The sequence below is a fragment of the Carassius carassius genome, chromosome 25 (assembly GCF_963082965.1).
Source record: "Carassius carassius chromosome 25, fCarCar2.1, whole genome shotgun sequence".
Classification (NCBI taxonomy): Eukaryota; Metazoa; Chordata; class Actinopteri; order Cypriniformes; family Cyprinidae; genus Carassius; species Carassius carassius.
The window spans coordinates 23,130,468-23,136,467 of record NC_081779.1 but is presented as its reverse complement, the minus strand read 5'-3'; positions in this window follow the sequence as shown (position 1 = coordinate 23,136,467).

Below are 6,000 nucleotides of genomic sequence, written 5' to 3'. Positions count from 1 at the left end.
TGTCGCTGGCTTCTTTCTTCTGCCCTGGTGAAACGGCGGCTCTGGTCCCTCCCACGTGAGCCCCGAGTCGAAGGGAGGCCATGGTGGAGAGCGATGCTGAGCTTCCTCTCGCCCACCTCCTCCTCGGCGACCTCCCCTGGTCCCGCGAAACACGACCAGGCGGGTTCCCTCAAACCGATTGCTCCTCTCCCGCTCTGTGGCTGGGGAAGAAGCGTTAATCGACATACCGCTGGATCTCAAGGTGACGGAGTCCTTCTGTCACGACTGATGTTACAGAACACACAGGAGAGAGAACCAATTGCGGGTATGTCTTTATTAGGGGTTAATCCACAGAGAATAAACAGTCCAGGCGTGAGTCGAAAACCAGAAGAGCAAACATAAACTAAACAAGAAGACAAGGCAAGGCAAGGCAAGGCAAGGCAAGGCAAGGCAAGGCAAGGCAAGGCAAGGCAAGGCAAGGCAAGGCAAGGCAAGATGACGGACATGAATTAACGTTTAACATTAAACATTAAACAAGGACTCCGTAACACAGACTCAGACAGACCGGGTATAAATACACAGAAGGATAATGAGGGAACAGGAGACAGGTGGGGAACAATCAATTACTAACAAGGAGGAAGGTGACCAAATAAGGGAACAGGAAGTGATAAGGTGACAGACACCGTGAGAAAGGGGGACATCTAGTGGAAACCCAGGGACACAACCCAGACCCTGTGACAATTTGATCTAGGCAGAATAGATCTACGTTGTTTAACTCTCTGAATATCATCAGTTATGTTAACCCCCCATCAACCTGCGCCATCTAGACAAACTTGAATGTAGTGTTTTTTCTATTATTAAAATACACAATAGTATAATAATAATTAAATATAGCATTAAGTAATATAACCCCAGTTGTTTCCCCAAGTCATGTCCACCCAATATTTAGAACACTGGACAACCAATATGGGGTTCTTTTAATGAATGATTTTTAAACTATTACATTTAGTCCCTCTAATCCTGAATATCTGGTTCTGGGGTCCTGGACAGCAATGAGATTAAATGCAGAGCAAATCGCTCAAGTCTCAGACTCCACAGACTTTGAAGAAAAACTAATCTCACATGTGCCTCTTCTAGAGTCTCAGAAGAGATGTCACAATCTATACTCAGATATGCCACCATGGCAAAGTTTTCAATCAAAAGATTCAATTTCAGTATTAACAATTCGTATTAAATTCTGTATAAAATAAATTATTCAAGCTATGATATCATTTATTGCTATCATTGATATTTTCTTTTGACAGAGTTGATCAGAAATGATTTCGTAATGTATGGTAGCTTTGTCAGCTCTTCCCTCCTTTGCTTATCCTTTGATACATATTCTGTGAGTGATTTGATCCCACTGGCAGATTTAGGGCTGGTGATTCATAAGCTCTCTGTTACACTCCAAGAGCAGCGTATAAAACACACTGGAGCAGGATTTTCCTAATAGCCTTGACAGCGATTGATATTCGATATTGATATTATAAAGAAAGAAAGAAAGAAAGAAAGAAAGAAAGAAAGAAAAAAGAAAGAAAGAAAGAAAGAAAGAAAGAAAGACAGTCCACAACATTCCTATGTAAAGATCTTTATTTATGTTGTTCTCCTAGACCTAGACCTGGGACGTAATAAAGAAAATGTCATTGGTAATGACATTCATTCACAGAGCATGTTAAATTCATAGGTGGATGCTCTGAATACTGCTTCATTTCAGCATTTTATTCACCATTATTTAAAAAGAAAAATTGTTCATAACCTACATTTGTAACTTTTTGATGTAATACATTTTGGTGGCATACAGGACAAGCAGTGCAGCACCGCGTCATTTAGAGAACTCGCAGTTATCACACACTGGAAGCCTTGGGCTCAGCTCAAGACCGTTCAAAAGGTTTTATCACCAAACAGGCTAAAGTTCACTTCAAGAACGAACAAAGTACAATTTGCTATTTATTTTGAATATTGTCCGGAATATTGTTCCATATAAAACTATTCCAGGTGTTGTCAAGATTGAAATGTTATTTTAAGCTTGCTATTCATTGTATATCTTGAGCGGCAAATCATCATATTAGACTGATTTCTGAAGGATCATGTGACACTGAAGACTGGAGGAATGATGCTGAAAATTTAGCTTTGATACCACAGGAATAAGCTACATTTTAAAATATAGACCTATTCACATTAACATTATTTTTTATTGCATTTTAAATTGCAGTAATATTTAATAATACTACTGTTTTTACTGTATGTTTTGCCCAAATATATACAGCCTAAGGTCATAAGAGACTTATTTCAAAAGCATTAAAACCTTTTACTGTTCCCAAACTTAGCAACAAGTTCCATCCGTAACCTGAAATCAAAGTCAAATGACTCATTGATCACAGGATTTTGATTCAGGAAAGTGTTGTACTTTGGTTAATCACGTTGTTCAAGCATTATCATTGAGGACTGGACATTCTGTGACTTTCAGAGTGCATTTGATCATTTGCCAGTTAGAATAGTTTGTATGAAAATCTTCTCTACTATAAAACAGAAAATACTGCCAAATCTCCTGTGGTCCAACATCGCCTCAAGGATGATAGGCCACAGTTTTGATTTAATATGCAAAGTATGTCAAATTTAGCAAGGTACTGATTTATTGTATTTTGTGCCATCTTTTTACTCATGCACTACAACAGATTGCATAATGCTGTGCTGGCATAATGCATTAAAAGCTGTCATGGCCAAAACTTTTGGCAGTGACATCAATTTTGTGTTTTGCAAAATGTGCTGCTTAAGCTGTTGTGGTGTTCATTCGCATTGTTCCTAGATGATTGTGTAGAGCATTCAGATGCATTTTAAATTATTGCTGAAAGCAATTAAAATCAATGTAATTACATGAAGATCATTACATGAAGATCATTACATTGATATTTTGGATCCCTGGCCAGGCAAACTCCCCGGATCTCAAACCCATAGAGAACCTGTGGTCAGTCTTCAAAAGATGAGTGGATAAACAGAAGCCCACAAAGTGTGATCAACTCCGAGAAAAAGACAAGAATGGTTCGCCATCAGTCAGGATTTGACCCAAAAGCTAATATCCAGCATGCCAGAGCAAATTGCAGATATTATGAAGAACAAGGCTTAACACTGTAAATATTGACTTGTATTCTTTTTTTGCCAATAATGTGGAAAATCTACAAATACTGAAGCAGCAAAATTTACAAGACACAAAATTTGTCACTGCCAAAACTTTTGGCCGTGACTTTATAAGTTCTGTTTATTATATGTGCATGTTTTGATTCTGGACTAGAATTTTGCATTTAAAGGGTTAGTTCACCCAGATAGCAAAATTATGTAATTAATAACTTACTCTCATGTTGTTTCAAACCCGTGAGACCTCCGTTCATCATCAGAACACAGTTTAAGATATTTTAGATTTAGTCCGAGAGCTCTCAGTCCCTCCATTGAAGCTGTGTGTACGGTATACTGTCCATGTCCAGAAATGTAAGAAAAACATCATCAAAGTAGTCCATGTGACATCAGAGGGTCAGTTAGAATTTTTTGAAGCATCAAAAATACATTTTGGTCCAAAAATAGCAAAAACGACGACTTTATTCGGCATTGTCTTCTCTTCCGTGTCTGTTGTGAGAGAGAGTTCAAAACAAAGCAGTCTGGATATCCGGTTCGCGAACGAATCATTCAGTTCACCAAATCGAACTGAATCGTTTTAAACGGTTTGCATCTCTAATACGCATTAATACACAAATGACTTAAGATGTTAACTTTTTTAATGTGGCTGACTGCAAGTCAGTCTTTTGTTCACTATCTGGCTCGGCTCGGTGTTCATCTTCAGTTCTCTCTTCACAGCAGTTCAGTCAGTGTACTGTTTGAGTACATGCATTACTCCGGGATATTGGTTTGTTTGAACTCAGAGGGAGTGTCAGCCACATTAAAAAAGTTAACAGCTTAAGACATTTGTGGATTAATGTGGATTAGAGATGCGAACCGTTTAAAATGATTCAGTTCGATTTGGTGAACTGAATGATTCGTTTGCGAACCGGATATCCAGACTGCTTTGTTTTGAACTCTCTCACACAACAGACACGGAAGACAAACTGACTAAAATGTCTTAGTTTTTGCTATTTTTGGACCAAAATGTATTTTCGATGCTTCAAAAAATTCTAACTGACCATCTGATGTCACATGGACTACTTTGATGATGTTTTTCTTACCTTTCTGGACATGGACAGTATACCGTTCACACAGCTTCAATGGAGGGACTGAGAGCTCTCGGACTAAATCTAAAATATCTTAAACTGTGTTCCAAAGATAAACGGAGGTCTTACGGGTTTGGAACAACATGAGGGTAAGTTATTAATGACATAATTTTGCTATCTGGGTGAACTAACCCTTTAAGGTAATTGAAATGCCCTTCATTCTGCTCAGTCCTACAGAGAGAGTGGGAAGTTCAGCTCTACATCAATGAATGTCACAGATGGATGAATATATATGTTAGGGAAGTCGTGGCCTAATGGTTAGAGAGTCGGACTCCCAATCGAAAGGTTGTGAGTTCGAGTCCCGGGCTGGCAGGAATTGTGGGTGGGGGGAGTGCATGTACAGTTCTCTCTCCACCTTCAATACCACGACTTAGGTGCCCTTGAGCAAGGCATCGAACCCCCAACTGCTCCCTGGGCGCCGCAGCATAAATGGCTGCCCACTGCTCCGGGTGTGTGCTCACAGTGTGTGTGTGTGTGTTCACTGCTCTGTGTGTGTGCATTTCGGATGGGTTAAATGCAGAGCACAAATTCTGAGTATGGGTCACCATACTTGGCTGAATGTCACTTCACTTCACTTCATATCAGTATTCATAAAGCTCATCAAAACTCAAAATATCTTATTCATGTCACAAGCTGAAATATAATTGAGTAAAATTCACGCTGAAGGACTGCCCTGAGCTACTATATCTAGAGACTAGAATATCACAGGGACTTGAGTGTGAGCTCTTTCCACTTGAGCCAATAAGTGATCACTTGGAGCACTCTAACAACCATATAGCAACATGCTTACAACAGAAGAAAGAAACCCCTACAGGTTTGAAACAACATGAAGGTGAGTAAATGGTGACTGATGACTACCACATTTTGTGGTGAACACCACATTTTCCAGTTTCATATGAATGGATTTTAGTACTTCTTTATTCACTGCATCATCACCTGTGGACAATTTTAAGCACACCTGCAGATACAGTAGCTGCAGATCTTCACTAGCCTCATATGCACATGAACAATCTTTGCTGTTTGTTCAGCCAACTTTAGTCAGACTGTTGTCACATCTGGCTGTGATTGCTTGTGAAGAAAGAGTTTCAAACTGGCAATGTGTGGGCAGGCTACAGTGAGCAGAAAAGATCTGTCTTGGCATTTCACACTTGTTGTTTTCTCCAAGCAGCCTCAAGCACTCTGCTTTCCTGATGTGATGCATTCAGGGAACACTGAGTGGAGTTTGGGGACAGGTGTTGGAACGCTAGCTGTCTGTCCCAGGGCTGTCTCACAAGTCTCCACTGCAAGGTCAAACTGGGGACTACACAATCTAGTCAGTCCCTGTGGACTGCTGCTGGTCTGACATGACTGTAAAATGCATCGATGGCTCAGTAGCTATTTTTTCACCTCTGTTTTCTTCCAGCAGTTTAAATATTCTTTATTAAAAGCTTTTTGGCTGATGTCTCATTTACAGTGTCAATGTGCTCCTCAAGGGAGGGTTGTAGGCAAACATGCATAATACATGTGAAGTGTAATCTCACATTGGCATTCACTCCATCCGTCGTCTGGCGCTGGACGAGACTGCATTCTTCCTCGAGAGATATTTGCTAGGACGAACTCAAGTGTAAACGTGATCATAAAAGGGTGTCTCACAAGGACAAACAATCAAGCATCAACTAAATAAGTTTCTTGCACGGTTCAAGTTTTCTCACAAAACAGATATTCATTTATGTTTAACTGTAATTTC